Below are 18,186 nucleotides of genomic sequence, written 5' to 3'. Positions count from 1 at the left end.
TTCCTATCTCTTAATGTTACCCCTACCATTTTTCGTTCCATAGCCCTCTGGGTTGTCCTCAACTTAAGTAGAACCCTCTTGGTTAGGCTCCACGTTTCAGCCCCATAGGTGAGTACAGGTAAGATCCAACTGTTGTATACTTTCCTCTTGAGCGATACCAGTAAGCTGCTAGTCATAATCTGCGAGTGCTTACAAAACGCACTCCATCCCAATCTTATACTTCTTATTTCCTTTTCATAGTCCGGATCTGCGGTTACTACCTGTCCTAAGTAAACATATTCGCCTACTACTTCTAGTGCTTCGCTACCTAACGTAAATTGCTGTTCCTTCCCGAGGCTGTTGAACATTACCTTAGTCTTCTGCATATTAATTTTTAAGCCTACCTTTCTACTTTTCCTGTCTAGGTCATCAATCATTATTTGCAGTTCATCCCCCGAGTTGCTTAGCAAGGCAATGTCATCAGCAAATCGCAGATTACTGAGGTATTCTCCATCTACTCTCATCCCTAACTGCTCCCATTCCAAGTCTCTGAATACTTCCTCTAAGACGGCTGTGAATAGTAGTGGGGAGATTGTGTCTCCTTGCCTAACACCTTTCTTTATGGGAATTTTACTTTCTTTATGCAGAACTATGGCTGCTGTGCAGCCACTATATATATCTTCCAGCACTTTCACGTACGGCTCGTCTGCCCCTTGATTTCGCAATGCCTGCATCACCAGTTTGAACTGAGTCAAATGCTTTTTCGTACTCAATGAACGCTATGTATAAGGGCTGGTTATATTCCAAGCATTTTTCTATCACCTGGTTGATGGTGATACAACAATATACTATGCTGAATGGTCTGAATGTTGACGCATAAGCTCAACTATCTAAAATTAAAAAACAGACTACAAGCACCCATCGACCAGGCAAACACATCTGTAAACTCCAAAAGCACAATGAGGGAATCAAAGACCATTATTATCTCACACTGGTGCATACCTAGGACCTCTTCCCTCTGGCAAGACCACAGGAAACAAGTTCACAGGGAATGCACACAAGCAAAGGAAAGAACTCTGAAAACTGAAAAGTATTACCCTGCTCATTGTCTTAATGAAAAACGTAGCGTTTTGACAGGACAAGGACGAAGAGTACGGAGCAGAACTACAACATTACTAGTGAATGAAATAGCACAATGAAAAAAAACGTCCCATCACTAATCATGCACATACCTTGAAAAAATTAACAGCGATCACTGGTAACCTAAAACTTATAAAATAAAAAGAAGAGAGGGGAAACAAAAAAAAATGTTACTTTATTCAGATTACTAGTGATGGGTGATCTAAAAAACCGTAAAAAAAAAAAAAAAAAAAAAGAAAGAAAACAGGGAAAACAAACAGAAAGCCGGTTTTTTTGGATTACTAGCGGTGGGTGCTAACAATCTTTTAAAGGTATGCGCATGCGTGGTGTTTCTTAGTGGTGGGGCTTTTTTTTTTTTGTTTGTTTGTTTTTCTGTACGATTCCATTCAGTTGTGAGTTGTAGCTCTGCAGGTACTCGCCGTCCTTGTCCTGTCAAAACGCTGCGTTTTTAGTTGAGCTGTCTGATCAGCACCCCTCTATTACCCTGCTCACCCAAACACATGACACATGAGCAGAGGCACCACCTGCCACGCCGACACGAACAATGATGACAGGAGCGAACTGACAAAAGGTGTATCAAGCCAGGCGCTGACAAGGCTAGCGTTGTCTGCGCTTAGTGTACCGCGATGACAGAAGGCTACATTCATGGCCGGCATGAAAGGCAACAATGATGCAAATTTTCTAGGTGAATTAAGCGTTGTCACGCAACGCACCCCTACTAGCGCTGTAGATAAGCGGCAGCTCAGCTCTGCACAGTACTGCGCATCTTTCTCAAACTGGCCCCGGCTTTGAGATTGTACGAAAGCCAGCTTCTTTCGCGGCACAGTAGGAAACACGTGGTATGGAACAATCACGCACCGTCTAATAATAACGCATGATGCAAGACGACGTACATACACTCCGCATACCACGAACGCACATATGCATGTTTTACGCACTGCTTACGCGGCACCAAAGTCCAATACAACCCACATTTCACTCAGCTACTCAGCCACACAAAGCAAATTCCTCCTCCATGGATGGCCAAAAATAAAGCCGGTCGTGATGATGATGATGAACATCGAGTGGTTGACGTTGACACGGCAAAATGCAACGTTACTAAAACAAACAAGCATAATCAAGAGTGCATAAAAGTAGTGCTTAAACATTTATCTCGTCATTTGAGTTATCTTTTGACAAAATATTTTATACCTGTTACATTTTTGTGCCATTAGCGCCATTAGCGCAGTAGTGGCAGGTGGCAGTAGTTAGCCACGTGACCACATGACCACATTTCCTGCGCACATTTTTGAAATTTTGGCACATTTTCGGCCACGTCACGTGCCCATTGCTCCAGGCTGCTTACAGAGCAATTGGCTTGAGCTCTTTGCGTTTATCGAACTGCTCTTTTCGTCACTGACATGGAAAGCCAAAGTGCAAGCAGCGCGGGAATGCCTTCTGCGGTCTCCGCTGAACAAGATAAGTATCACTGTTCGGTGTGTAATGCTGTTTTTACCTATGAAAGTGCCCGAAGGAGGCACGTGCGAAAACAGCACCCTGACAGTGCCGACTCGTTGGTCCCTAATTGCAGCGCTTCGTTTTCATGCGATGTTTGTTCTAACGTTGCATTTCCCCATCGTGGTGGCCTCTTGCGGCACCACGAGCAGGTCCACGGGTTTGGTTCAAAGCGTATCAAGCTCGAATTCTCTTCTGTAGCAGGTGAGTGCGACGTCGCATGCGCTATTGTTCTACCGCAGATTGAGCGTGTGAAGTTGTGATTTTGATATAAGGGTCTCATTGTTTTATTATTAAGCCGTACCTTTCATGTGCTCGATCCGATGAGGCGATAGTTTTATGACAGTCACGCACACCGCTCACGTAATCGCTTGAGCCAGATTAGGCACTGTTCTGTTTAATGTAACTAGCCGGTTTGCAAGGTTTGCCTGCACAATATGGTTGACATAATGACTCTTTCAGTGTCAAGTTTTAATGCGAAAACATTTCTTGGCGCGTGGACAGGATCTGTAGACCCGAACTGTCAGCTAAAAAAAAAAAAAAAAAAAAAAAAAAGGAATATGCCGTTGTTGGACTTATAACCCACGCCAGTAAAGTTGTGCTGTAAACATATATTTTGATATTGTATAAAAGGTTCTCATTGTTTTATTATTAAGCTATTCATTGCTCGATCCGATGAGGCAATAGTTTTACGACAGTCACGCACATTGCTCATGTAATCATTTCAGCCAGATTATTCTGTTTGATGTAACTAGCTGGTTGCAAGGTTTGCATGCACAATATGGTTGACGTCATTGACCCTTTCAGTGTCAAGTTTTAGTGCGAAAACATTTCTTTGCGCATGAGGATCGTGGACAGGATCTGTGGACAGAACATGTCCAAACTGTCAGAAAAACAAAAAAGAGCCATCACTGGACTTCAAACCCGCGCCGCACGAACAGATGAACTTCTCTGGTGCAGGCTCGAGAGCACTATACATTGCTGCGGTCGATCACACCTCGTGTAAATTGCCACGCACTCTCGCACTGAGTAGTAAACATTGTCTTCATTGAATTTCCATCTGCACCGTACCTTCTATTAACCTAGGTAAATACGCCATACACATAAGCCAACTGACCAAGTTTGGCTGAGGTTCGCTAGTGTAGTGTCAGGCAAATCCATCAAGTCTAACAGAGCTTGCAATGTTTTCATACTACTGCAACGACTTAAAGTGCACCCCTGGAGTTTTTTCTGATTAGGCATGCAGCCAGTATTGAGCTTTGTTGATTGTTTTTAGCAATAATTGGCCCCGATTTAGGTGGGACAGTCCTGCTTTTGCAGCTTTGGTCATGGTGTCCCACCGAGGTGCTTGTGGGATGGCATTTTGTTCTGCTTTAGCTTTCCTGAATGAAGCGCTGGTTGATAAATAGCTCTTAGCATCGTCTGCTTTGAGACATAGTTGGTACAAGCAATACAAGCAAATTTATTTCTTCCTTTTTCTGCTTTCCAAGCTGTACGTGTTTGAAACGTCATAAAAGAAATCTTATCTCGATCACTAAATCCAGTGCCTGCCCCTCTGTGGCCTCCCCAAACTCGTGTCTGCTTGCGCAGCGGCTGGATAGGCCAAAAAAGGCTTGCTTCCATGCTGCTTATGGCTCGAAGGCCTGCATTGTTCAGCGAGCCACAGCCATAATCAAAGCCAGGTGCACATGGGCTGTGCGATGTCAGTGCAAGTTAACCCCAGGTGGTTGAAATTTCTGGAGGCCGTGTCCACTATGGCGTCTCTCATAGCCCGAGTCTCTTTGGGACGTCCCCACAAACCAAACCAAAGTCAAGCATCTCAACTGTCTTCATTGACGGCGCTTCTTGGTGCCTTTGTTTTTTGGGTTCTAGGCTTGGAAGCTTCGTTTTGTTATCGTTTACAATGCCGAAACGCAAGTGCAAATTTACGGAGCAGCTGGGAAGATAGTATCCGCTCATCAAGAACACTAAGTCGGAGTGGTATTTGTGCTTTGATGCATGTGGGGCAGACTTTTGAGTCACGGTGGACATTTGGAATGCCGAAACGCAAGTGCAAATTTACGGAGCAGCTGGGAAGATAGTATCCGCTCATCAAGAACACTAAGTCGGAGTGGTATTTGTGCTTTGATGCATGTGGGGCAGACTTTTGAGTCACGGTGGACATTTGGACATAGCAAAACACATTAGCTCTATCAAAAACAAGCAGAGAGTAAACTTCTATTCATTGGTTTTTGAGGTTTCTTTTTTTTTTTCTTCTCGTTGCTGGTGGTCCAGTCTCCTTGCTTCACCAAAAGAAATTGCTCCAGTGGGCCGAATGAAATTTACAAACTAGTTTAATTAAAATAATAGGTGACGTAGATGAACAATACAGCACAGTCCATAACAAGACAGAAGAGACACGAGTTGGGGGGGGGTGGGGGGTCCTTTGGCTTACAACGATCCGTTGTCCCAAGCAAGCAAGAAGGAGAACATCCGTCTTCTCCCTCGCTGGGCTGCAACTCTGGGTTCACGCGCAGTCTGTCTTTTCTGCCATTCTTGGTGTCCAGTTTTGTGGAGTCCACCGACGGCATTAGGAGCCTCGCGCATTAACAGGCCAAGCACGAAGTGGCCAAGTGCTCTTCAATGCGTGAGACCCCCACCCCTCAACAAAGACCTAAAACAGACAATAAGCACTCGCAGGAACACTTTACATCGTAACCCCCCCCCCCCCCCCCCCCAAAAAAAAAAAAGAAAGATCCCCCGCTGGGTACGGGCGCCGCTCCGCCCGCGTTCCTCATGGGCTCATGGGGCGGCTTCTCAAAACGGGGGCAAACACACACACACGAGAAAGAATACCCAATCAAGCATACACAGTTGACAACCTTACACAGGGCATGTCGACTGCTGCTAGTTCCAGTGCAGTAACCAAGAACCAAGTTCTTCAGATGGGGATGTGCTGGGGAAAAGGAGCTCCAACTCTCTGCATTAGAGGGTGTATTCACCTTCCACATGATCTCACAGCCAGAGCTTCCAGTCAGTAGGCTGTATTTAAAAGCTTTTGCAAAAAAAAAAAAGCAAAAGCAATTGCTGTACGCTCCAGTTTAGATTACGGTTGTATTGTGTATGGCTCTGCGAGGTCATCATATCTAAAGCGATTAGACCCAATACATAACCTCGGCTTACGTCTTTCTAGTGGTGCATACAGAACATCCCCCATTAAGAGCATCTATGTAGAAACAAATGAACCACCCCTTGTCGACAGGAGGAGCAGGCTTACATGTGCATACATACTCAGGATAAGATCTTTACCAAAACATCTGTTTCCCCTTAGTTACAAAGTGCTCTTCCAGAACACTGTTCATAAACAAACCCCATTCTATCAGGCCTTTACTACTCCGCTTCGAAGGAATATGCCAAGATTTAGGAATACTGGATGCACTTCCAATTGTAGCCCAGAGACGGTATCCATTTCCGCCCTGGTACAGCCTTCCCTGTACATGTGACCTCACACTGACAGCCTTCCGAAAAAATCAAACAGCACACGGAACACATATTACTAGATTACCTAGCACTACGAGAGAAGTATATGAACTTCACCGAATTTTTTACAGATGGATCAAAAACAGCAAATTATGTTGGATGTGCTGTTGTGCAAGGCAACAGAGAAAAAGTAATAAGGCTACCTAACAGTGCCTCAATATTTACTGCAGTATGTTACGCTGTCTATGTAGCTATAAATAAAATTATGCAACAGAACTGTGAAAAGAGCATAATCTATACCGATTCTTTAAGTGTGCTTACGGCATTACATTCTAAAAGTGCAGTTGAGCCTATAGTAGGAAACATCATTCACGGCATAGAAAAAATCACTACGCAAGGCCAAACCATAATATTTTGCTGGGTTCCTAGCCATGTCAGGATAGATGGTAACAAAATAGCCGACTCATGTGCTGCACCAAGCTCGAAATAAGGAAATAAAGAAAATACCAATCCCCTACAAGGATTGTATCAGGTTAGTACAAGCCTGATAGATAAATGGCAGAAAAAGTGGAATAATGAAGAGCAAAATAAGCTACACACAGTAAAATTCATAGTAGGAGAATGGAAATCACGTACACAGAAGGAATGCTTCAGTGCTTTGTGACAACCTAAAAACAGTGCTGGAGTATTGAATATACCTGCCATGGTACGAATGTGCCGGCAGAGAGGGTGTTTCCTCTCGTGATCAAGATTTGTATAGCAGAAAAGGCACAGCTAGAAGTGGCCACACTAAAAGCCATGCTTGTGGCCAATATAGATGTACGCTTGACGTGTGAGAAGTACTTTGGACACATTTACAAAAGGAAATATTTGCTAAAAGCAAATATTCTAGTCAGGAATAATTGGTTCAAAAAAACAAAAATGGCTTTTGCTTGTTTATAGTAAAAATGTATATCTAAATTACAGCATTGCACTGTCCCGGGCTGGGCTAGAAAACTGCCGTCTTGCCCGGTATGGGCTCGGGCTTGATGTTGTGGGCCTGGGCAGGACCTCGACTCAGAAGTGGCGGGCTGAGGTCGGACTGTGGCTAGCTGTGCACAGCTTCTTGCGCAAATGAAGGAATCGCAGCTCTCGCTAAAATCGTTCTAGTGGCATGTGAATAGACCACTGCTAGTACTTTGCTGGTGCCAAATGAGGGAAAGCTCATTTGTAGATCGATCTTAATCAGCGCTACTCAGTGGTTTGTTCAATTAACTTTGGAAGCACACGGCTGGTGGTGTTCAACCACACAAGTGAAAATGTTACAAAGAAAAGGCGCAAATTTCCAGCAGCACACTGTGCTAAGCGAAGGTCTGATGGACCGCTGTAATGCATAAAACATGGCTCGTTTGCACGAGCATGTGCCTACTAAAGTATGCAACACCACTGAACGCACTGCTGCATCTAGCAGAAGACGCTCTTTATCTTCTCTGTTTTGTGTTAGGGACATTTCAATAGAAGCCTGATAAGAACCGCTGGAGAAGGACCTTCACTCGATTTCTTGGCAGGCAACGTTTGCTCATAAGTTGTCTTTACCTGCTTTCGCCTCGCATACATTACCTCCCCCCCTCCCTTTTTGAAACAGATCTCTATTCTGCGAGAGACACCATTGGATAAGAGCGTACTGCTTTACGAATCTTCGGGTATTCAAACACTTATATATGCTCAATAAACAGACACTTTTACTTTTCATCTCCATAGAGGTGAGAGTCATGTGACAATGTGCCCATACATTCTCCACAAGAATATTCTTGTACAAGAGTGTACATTTTTGCTTTTCCTGCTCTTGCCCACTCGTGTTCCTATGGAATAGTTGCCAGAGGTAGATTTCTCTGTGTGGTTAAGCAAAGAACTTGTTCCAAGAGCTAATTTCTAATAAGGAGCCATGTTCAAAATGCCTGTAATGGATTAGTTTTCAACATACTTTGTGCAGAATAACTTTAAATAGCATATTTTGCCAAAGCTTTCTTGACCAGGTGCCCTTCTCTTTTGAGAATATTTTGCAAGAGTTTTCATCTTCGTTAATTCTTATGTACTCATAAAGCAGTACATTTTTAATGTGTCTGAGCAAACATACTTTGCCTTGTCTGGGGCAGGCCTGGTCCTTGTCAGCATGGGCCTGGATTTCGGCCAGAAAACCAGGCCCGTGCAGAGCTCTAATCTAAATAGTCTAGCTCCTACCCAACTTACCATCTTCTCCCCATCCCACTTTTAGGTCAATAGAATATGGTCATATTAGCCTAAATGAACGAGAAGGGTTTTCTGGCGGGCTAGTTGGTGCTTATCGTTCATGATTAAACTGCGCGAAAAAAACACGGACAGAGACAGAAAACACGTACACACACAGAGCGCAGGACTTCCAACTTTTATTTGTAAAACGCTTCGAGCATGCCTTTTATACGCTCAAAACAACCACCACATGACACAGCCGAAATCAAAAACAGATAATTGTTGACAAATACGTGTACATGATGCGCGGACTCGCCAGAGCGCCAATCTAAACTACACCGGTGTATGCAAGCTTACACACTATTGAAACTTGATAAAAGGATAACAGGGAGCCGGAAGAATAAAGATCCTGAAAGTGAAGTTACTACCAATACTTAGAATGAGGGCATCAACAAAACGCTGTATACTAACAAAACTTACTCAGCCAAAAGGGATGAGATGCGGAACCAACAGTAATAGTAGAAAACGATGAAGATGCAAAGCCACTAAAAGTCGTAAGCTGAAAAGAACTAAAAACTAAGAAAAACCGCCGAGGCTAAAGCTGTGAAACAGAGTGAAAGATGGGAGACAACAAAAATCAAATGTAAAGGTGACGGGAGCGGTGAAAAGGAAAAATAAAACAGGCTAAAATCTAAGAAGGATGGAAGAAACAATTAACAAGAGTCTGGGTGCGGGTTTAAAAAGGACGGTTTAAAGTGTTCCTTTCCAAACACGAGATTTCTTTATCAGAAAGCATAATGGATGGTGTGCTCACACAATTCTTCGAATTCTTTGCGATTAGGAACACCTCAATTATCTCCCTTTCCGTTTTAGTTCTAGCTGTCGCGAAGAACTCTGTGCTTTCAAGGAACGGGTGACAATCAGTTTTTTTCGCACTTCTTACAATGTAAAGCTAAATTTCCTCCTGAGGTGGGTGGTAGAAAGGTTGCAAACATGTTCAGCCGCCCTCTCATTGAAACATCGCCCGGTTTGACCGATGTACATTTTGCCACAGGAAAATGGCACCTGATAAATAACTTCTCTGGCACATTCAGTGTACTCAAGGCTGGGATTTGAGGTGCATCTTTGCTGCCTATCATCTCGGTTCATGATTGCACACAGTTTAGCAAGCTTACATGGTGCCGCAAACACGAGTCTGACGCTGTATCTTCCTGCAACTTTCTTTAAATTGTGAGACACTCGGTGCAGGTAAGGCATAACACACACTGGCTTTCAGTCTTCGTTCATTTGGCGGTTCGTATTCTTTATCCTCTGTAGCAGACTTTCACAAACACAGGCTATCAGTTGCCGCCAATACCCAGCAGCATACATCTTCTCAATCTGACGGTTAAGACTTGAACCCATTCTGTGCTCACATGACTTTTCTAGGGCCAAACGGCAGGCAAGGTAAACAATCGCTCTTGTAACTAACTTTGAATGTGCACCGTTTATGTTTTTGATCCCGGCGGTGTCATGTGGTGGTTGTTTAGAGCGTTCAAAAGGCATGCTCAAAGCATTTTACGAATAAAAGTTGGAAGTTCTACGCTCTGTGTGTGTACTTGTTTTCTGTCTCTGTCCGAGTTTTTTTCGCGCGGTTTAATCATGAATGAACGAACCAATCAAATTGCTTATTCTACTTGTTCTAGGAGAATATAGTACTACACACACTCTTTATGCTGAGGTGACTGAAAATATAGCAAACATTCGTTAGTTGGGGCCTTTCTGCATTGGAACGCAGTTGCAGTGCTGCCTCTTCACAAACCTGTTCCCTCGTGTTTTCAGGATACTTCACCACGCTGTCAATGCACTGAAGCATCACGGTGAGGCACACAGTGCAGGAAAACTGCACGTCTAGCGCATTAGTTTCTTGGATGTAAGCTAAACACGTAGACATATTCGTATGCCGCTGACACTGAAGGGGCCCAGCACTCTAAAATTAACCAAGACAGATGTGCTAACATACTCAGATGGCTGGAAAGAAATATGGTAACAAAAACCTATCAGTATAAATTTTGATGCATTTCAGCTGGGAATAAACCATCTGGACAACTTATGAATGCCAGAAAAGTGTAGCCTTATTTTGCGGACACATTACAATGAGAAGTGATCACTGCTGCTTTCAGTTAGGCATGATTGCAGTTCTGTGGCTTTCTTGCTCCAGCCTAATCCACTATAATGTTTATTGTTCCTATTCACAGATTTTGAAAGCTGGAAAGACTCTGAAGAAAAGAAGGAGGTGGTTCACTTCGTGTGTAAGGGTATGAAACATCTGGCATCAGGAGAGACAAAGAAGTATCTCGTGTGTCATCGTTCAGGGTCATATGTGAAGACAGGAGAAGGTAAGCGTCAGTCAAAGGTCCATGGCAGTATAAAGTGTGAGAAGCACTGCTTGGCAACAATGGATGTGACTGTAGGTGATGAAAATGTGGTAGTAGATTATCAAGCTGAGCACTACGGCCATGAAAAAGAGGTACGGTGCCAACCCTTGTCACTTGCTGACCAGAAGGACATAGCATCCAAATTGAAGATGCAGGTCCCTCGTAGAACTATTCTTTCAGAGGCACATTCACTTGCCAGAGCTCCACTGGACAGGCTTCACCTTCTGACCTCGTCGGATATTCAAAATGTAAAGGTAAAGTTTAAAATTGGCAATGAAGTGGAGAAAAATCGGGCAGCAGATAGTGCCGTTCATGAGCTGGTCAGTGAGGATGCATCTGCAGATGGCCATTCAATCTCCGCCAGTAATCCTGAGGTACTATTTGAGAGCATTCAGAGTGACATGATTCAGTCACAAGAATCAAATGTACTCGCAGGTATTGACATTGAGCTTGCTGCTCTTACACGCGAAGTCAGTAAAAAGACTTCAGCTGACCCAGAAGTGGCAGCAGCGCTTCATAAACAAATTGGCATAATTAAGCAGATTGTCGGGAAATGTGCTGATAAGGAAGAGGAACCACCTCTGCCTAGGCCACCTCCTGCCAACAAACTGCACGGAAGCAGTACTGGCTAAAAAGTAGCAATGCCGCCATTTCTGCGTCAGCTGCATCAAGTTCACAAGATGAGCGTGCAAGACAGCAGCCCTAAAGTCAATAGGATCCACATAACAGCAGCATTATCTTAACTCTGTAATCTCAGGTGCTGAAAACATAAATGTTTTGAACGTGAGTAATGGTCCTTTGATGCCAGGAATAAAAAAAACCTCGTGACTTATTGCAGATATTTTCATGACAAATGGTTACAACTAATTGTAATTTCTGAATATCTGAGGCAATAAAACCGCGCAAATATAAAGTCACTGGAAATAAGGTGCAAATTTGAAAGCACTGTTTTGCTTAGTTGGTTTTGCTTTTGTGTTTATACTTGTTTTCACAAGTCTGGCATTTTTGCCTGCTTTCACCTTACATTGATAATTATGGTGTAAATTACTATTACTTCAAGAATACTACTTATACGAGCGAAAATTAAAATTCATATTTGTACTCTGTACCATATTTTGGGGTTGGAGTTTTCGGCTATTTTCTCAAAATTTGACACATGCTTTTCGGTGTTTGGTTCACAATGCTTGTATTGTTTTTTGGGCAATTATTTTATGATGTAATCTACATTGGGTGTGATTTATTATCTTTTACCATCTTTTTCCCACGTAAACATTTTATTTGCCATAGCTTACACGTAAACGGCAATGCTTCAAGCTGTGCTTGTAAAATAGTTTCTAACCTCATTACAAAATCAATTTCAATTACTTACGTCTGCAGACAAAAATGCAAGTGATTGTAAATGACATTGATATTCACAGTGCAATCATCGCAGTTGACCAAGAGGGCAAGAAATCAAGGTTTGTGCTAGTGATCTATCTTTTCGTAACGCGGATACAAAATTCCCTTGTATTCCGTGATATTGGTTAAGCTATTTAAGTGATACATATGGCAAATTTTCAACAATGAGTGCATGTAACTCATTCATAATAGCTACCTACATATTCATTGCATGTTAATTTGGTGACCTCTTTCGTTGACAGCCAAATTATGAAATACGATTTTGGCGTACTTCTATTTGTTTTAACCGAAAAGTCCAAACCTACATATATGCGAAGCCGGGCATTACAGGGTTAAGCATTGTTGTGCCTGGTGTGGTTTCCTTGCAATGCTGGTGCTGCTTTTTTTTTTTTTTTTTTTTTCAGTGGTGAGCTTGTATGTGTAGTCTGCAGTTGAGTTGAACTATCTGGTTTTGTTAGTATGTCTGCGGTAGTTTCCCCAGGTGTTGTTGCCACATGAATAGTGGGTACACGTGTATGGTGATGGTGTGCTCACACGGTGTGGGCAATCGTAGTTTGCAGCCAAGTGGCATTAACTAGCCTTGGAGGAACGTTGTGATAGTTTCCTCCGGGTGTTGTTGCCACATGCATAGAGGGAACAAGTGTATGGTGCTGGTGTGCCCACATGATGTGGGTAGTCGTTTTTTTGTGGCCACTAACTTGCTTAGTTATTAAGTGTGTGACAGTTTCCTCCAGGTGTTGTTGATATATGCATAGTGAGAACAGGTGTAGGGTGCTGAAGTGCTCACACAGTTTGGGTAGTCGCTTGCAGCAATTAACTGGCGTTGTTACATGTGTGACAGTCACTTCAGGTGTTGTTCCCGCATGCATAGCACGAACAGGTGTATGGTAATGGTATGCTCGAATACCGTGCATAGTCGCGGTTTGCAGCCGCTAACTGGTTTTCAAGATGCTGCTGTGGTAAAATAGTGGGGTCAGTGTTGCCAGTTGCATAGGTTACAGGCGTAATACTGTGTGCTGTGATGCTGCAGACATAATGCTCAATGGAGAAACAAATTTAAGCTTCCTGGTTTCTGGGTACCCTGTTGAAGTAAATTTTCCTCTCTGCCTTTAGCACTGTTAAATAATGATTCTGCAATATCTATGTTCAGTTTCTTGCCGTGTCACACTTGCTGGCCGAGGTCAGTGTTGCCAGCTGCATAGCTTAAATAGGTGTAATGCTGTGTGCTGTGACGGTGCAGACATCTGTCTGTGGGTGGTGCCGGGTTGTCACAGTCAATAGAGAAACAAATTTGAGCTTCCTGGCGTCTAAGTACCCTGTCAAAGCAAATTTTCGTCTCAGCCTTCAGCGCTGTTCAATAATGATTGTTCATTAGTGATGATAAATGTGGTCAGTGTTTCCAGTTGCATAGGTTAAACAGACGTCATGCTGTGTGCTGTGACGGTGCAGACATCTGTCTGTGGGTGGTGGCGGGCTGTCACAGTCAATAGAGAATATAATTTGAGCCTCTTGGCGTCTAGGTATCCTGTCGAAGTAAATTTTCATCTCTACCTTTAGTACTGTTCAATAATGATAATGAATGTGGTCAGTGTTTTCAGTATCATAGGCTAAACAGGCGTAATGCTGTGTGCTGTGACGATGCACACACCTGTCTGAGTGGTGGCGGGTTGTTAGAGTCAATAAACAAATTTGAGCTTCCTATCATCTAGGTACCCTGTCGAAGTAAATTTTCATCTCTGCCTTTAGTACTCTTCAATAATGATTGTTCATTAATGATAATGAATCTGGTCAGCATTCCCAGTTGCATAGGCTAAACAGGCGTAACGCTGTGTGCTGTGACGGTGCAGACATCTGTCTGTGGGTGGTGGCGGGTTGTCACACTCAATAGAGAAACAAATTTGAGATTCCTGGCGTCTAGGTACCTGTTGAAGCAAATTTTCATATCTGCCTTTAGCACTGTTCAATAATGATTGTTCATTAGTTATGATAATTGTGGTGAGTGTTTCCAGTTGCATGGGATAAATGGGCGTAATGCTGTGGTGGTGCAGACATCTGTCTGTGGGTGGTGGGGGGCTGTCACAGTCAGTAGAGAAACAAATTTGACCTTCCCAACCTCTAGGTACCTTGTTCAAGTAAATTTTCATCTCTGTCTTTAGCACTGTTCAATAATGATTGTTCATTAATACTGATGAATGTGGTCACTGTTCCCAGTTGCATAGGTTAAACGAGCGTAATGCTGTGGCGGTGCAGACATCTGTCTGTAGGTGGTGGCGGGCTGTCACGGTCAACACAGAAACAAATTTAAGCTTCCTGGCATCTAGTACCCTGTCGGAGTAAATTTTCATCTCTGCCTTTAGCACTGTTCAATAATGATTGTTCATTAGTGATGATCAATGTGGTCAGTGTTTCCAGTTGCATAGGTTAAACGGGCATAATTCTGTGGTGGTGCAGACATTTGTCTGTGGGTGGTGGCAGGCTTTCACGGTCAATAAAGAAACAAATTTGAGCTTCCTATCATCTAGCTACCTTGTTGAACTAAATTTTCATCTCTGTTTTTAGCACTGTTCAATTATGATTGTTCATTAATGATAATGAATGTGGCCATTGTTTCCAATTGCATACGTTAAAGAGGCGTAATACTGTGTGCTGTGACAGTGCAGACATCTGTCTGCGGGTGGTGGCGGGTTGTCACACTCAATAGAGAAACAAATTTTAGCTTCCTGTCATCTAGGTACCTTGTTGAAGTAAATTTTCATCTCTGCCTTTAGCACTGTTCAATAATGATTGTTCATTAATACTGATGAATGTGGTCAGTGTTTCCAGTTGCATAGGTTAAATGGGCGTAATGCTGTGGCGGTGCAGACATCTGTCTGTGGGTGGTGGCAGGCTTTCACGGTCAATAAAGAAACAAATTTGAGCTTCCTATAATCTAGGTACCTTGTTGAACTAAATTTTCATCTCTGCTTTTAGCACTGTTCTATTATGATTGTTCATTAATAATGATGAATGTCGTCAGTGTTCCCAGTTGCATAGGTTAAACGAGCGTAATGCTGTGACAGTGCAGACATATGTCTGTGGCTGGTGGCGGGCTGTCACGGTCAACAGGAAACAAATTTAAGCTTCCTGACATCTAGGTACCCTGTCGAATTAAATTTTCATCTATGCCTTTAGCACTGTTCAATAATGATAATGAATGTGGTCAGTGTTTCCAGTTTCATAGGGTAAACAGGCGTAATGCTGTGTGCTGTGACGGAGGTGGCATGTTTCTGTGGGTGGTGGCGGGTTGTCACGGGTAATGGAGAAGCACATTTGAGCTTCTTGGCGTCTAGGTACCCTGTCAAAGTAAATTTTCGTCTCTGCCTTTAGCACTGTTCAATAATGATTGTTCATTAGTGATGATGAATGTGGCCGGTGTTTCCAGTTGCATAGTTTACACAGGCATAATGCTGTGTGCTGTGACGGTACAGACGTCTGTCTGTGGGTGGTGGTGGGTTGTCACAATCAACAGAGAAACAAATTTGAGCTTCCTGACATCTAAGTACCCTGTCAAAGTAAATTTTCATGTCTGCCTTTCGCATTGTTTAATAATAATGATGAATATGGTCAGTGTTCCCAGTTGCATAGGTTAAACAGGCGTAATGCTGTGGCGGTGCAGACATCTGTCTGTGGGTGGTGGCGGGCTGTCACGTTCAACAGAGAAACAAATGTGAGCTTGCTGACATCTAGGTACCCTGTCAGAGTAAATTTTCATCTCTGCCTTTAGCACTGTTCAATAATGATTGCTCATTAATAATGATAAATGTGGTCAGTGTTTCCAGTTGCATACGTTAAACAGGCGTAATGCTGGGGTGGTGCAGACATCTGTCTGGGGGGTGGCGGGCTGTCACGGTCAAGAGAGAAAAAAATTTGAGCTTCCTGACATCTAGGTACCCTGTCAAAGTAGATTTTCATCTCTGCCTTTAGCACTGCTCAATAATGATTGTTCATTAGTGATGATAAATGTTGTCAGTGTTTCCAGTTGCATACGTTAAACAGGTGTAATGCTGTGGCGGTGGAGACATCTGTCTGTGGGTGGTGGCGGGTTGTCACACTCAATAGAGAAAAACGTTCGAACTTCCTGGCGTCTAGGTAGCCTGTCAAATTAATTTTTCATCTCTGCCTTTAGCACTGTTCAATAATGATTGTTCAATAATAATGATGAATGTGGTCAGTGTTTCCAGTTGCATAGGTTAAACAGGCGTAATGCTGTGTGCTGTGACGGTGCAGACATCTGTCTGTGGGTGGTGGCTGGTTGTCGCGGTCAATAGAGAAACAAATTTGAGCTTCCTGGCATCTAGGTACCTTGTAGAAGTAAATTTTCATTTCTGTTTTAGCATCGTTCAATAATAATTGTTCAATAATAATGATGACTGTGGTCAGTATTCCCAGTTGCATAGGTTAAACAGGCGTAATTCCGTGGCGGTGCAGACATCTGTCTGTGGGTGGTGGTGGGCTGTCACGGTCAACAGAGAAACAAATTTGAGATTCCTGACTTCTAGGTACCCTGTCGAAGTAAATTTTCATCTGTGCCTTTAGCACTGTTCAATAATGATTGTTCATTATTATTATGAATGTTGTCAGTGTTCCCAGTTGCATAGGTTAAACAGGCGTAATGCTGTGTGCTGTGATGGTCAATAGAGTAGCAAATTTGAGCTTCCTGGTTTCTTGGTACCTTGTTGAAGTAAATTTTCATCTATGCCTTTAGCGATGTTCAATAATGATTGTTCATTCGTGATGATAAATGTGATCGAGGAACCTTTTTTTTATTTCAATAAAAAGTAAAAAATGGGTACAAGCGTCCCCCAGCCTGGCGCTCGGCTTTTCTAGGGGTGTGCGTTTGGGAGAAGCTCTGTAAACCCCGCTGCGCACCCATCCTCTGCAGTGGGCGCAAACCCAGTTTTGAACCTCGCAGCCTGCAAAAGTGGTTCAGTTTGTCTTGCAAAGGTACTTTGAGCCTCACCTGAAGAACTCCCGTAGAGCCTCAGCTGCAGCAGTCCTAAGAAAAAAAAACACTGCGGAGGAGGGGCGCGCAGCGGGGTTTACGGAGCTTCTTCCAAACGCACACCCCTAGAAAAGCCGAGCGCCAGGCCGGGGGACGCTTGTACCCATTTTTACCAGTGGGTGTCCGGCGGTGGGTTTCAAACTAACCACCTTTATTTTTATTTTTATTTATTTATTTAGTGGTTCCAGTTGCATAGGTCATACAGGTGTAATGCTGTGTGATGTGACGGTGCAGACATCTGACTGTTGGTGGTGGCGGGTTGTCACAGTCAATAGAGAAACAAATTTGAGCTTCCTGGCATCTAGGTGCCTTGTCGAAGTAAATTTTCATCTCTGCTTTTAGTACTGTTTAATAATGATTGTTCAATTATGATAATGAGTGTGGTCAGTGTCTCCAGTTGCATAAGTTAAACAGGCGTATTGCTGTGTATTGTGACGGTGCTGGCATCGGTCTGTGGGTTGTGACGGGTTCTCACAGTCAGTAGAGAAACAAATTTGAGACTCCAGGCGTCTAGTTACCCTGTCGAAATAAATTTTCATCTCTGCCTTTAGCACTGTTCAGTAATGATGGTGCTATAATGATGATGAATGTGGTCAGTGTTTCCAGTTGCATAGGGTAAACAGGCATATTGCTGTGTGCTGTGACGGAGCTGGCATCTGTCTGTGGGTGGTGGCGGGTTGTACGGGTAATAGAGAAACAAATTTGAGATTCTTGACAGCTAAGTACCCTGTCGAAGTAAATTTTCATGTCTGCCTTTTGCATTGTTTAATAATAATGATGCATATGGTCAGTGTTCCCAGTTGCATAGGTTAAACAGGCGTAATGCTGTGTGCTGTGACGGTGCAGACATCTGTCTGTGGGTGGTGGCTGGTTGTCGCGGTCAATAGAGAAACAAATTTGAGCTTCCTGGCATCTAGGTACCTTGTAGAAGTAAATTTTCATTTCTGTTTTAGCATCGTTCAATAATAATTGTTCAATAATAATGATGACTGTGGTCAGTATTCCCAGTTGCATAGGTTAAACAGGCGTAATTCCGTGGCGGTGCAGACA

The 18,186-nt window shown here is 43.2% G+C and overlaps 1 long non-coding RNA gene across 4 annotated transcripts in view; it reads right to left on the bottom strand.

Annotated features, from left to right (window-relative positions):
- The window catches only part of LOC146174317 (uncharacterized), a 138,282-nt gene extending 136,146 nt beyond the window's left edge, over positions 1 to 2,136 (bottom strand). For all 4 annotated transcript variants that reach the window (XR_014702354.1, XR_014702355.1, XR_014702353.1 and 1 more), the window contains exon 1: positions 1,978 to 2,136. This is a non-coding gene — a long non-coding RNA (uncharacterized LOC146174317). The remainder of the gene's footprint in view (positions 1 to 1,977) is intronic.
- Positions 2,137 to 18,186: the final 16,050 nt, after the last annotated feature.

The sequence above is a fragment of the Amblyomma maculatum genome, chromosome 11 (genome assembly GCF_055883805.1).
Source record: "Amblyomma maculatum isolate TAMU_Amacu chromosome 11, ASM5588380v1, whole genome shotgun sequence".
Classification (NCBI taxonomy): Eukaryota; Metazoa; Arthropoda; class Arachnida; order Ixodida; family Ixodidae; genus Amblyomma; species Amblyomma maculatum.
Note: the sequence above shows the minus strand (reverse complement) of the source record. Positions and strands in the feature narration are given on the sequence as shown.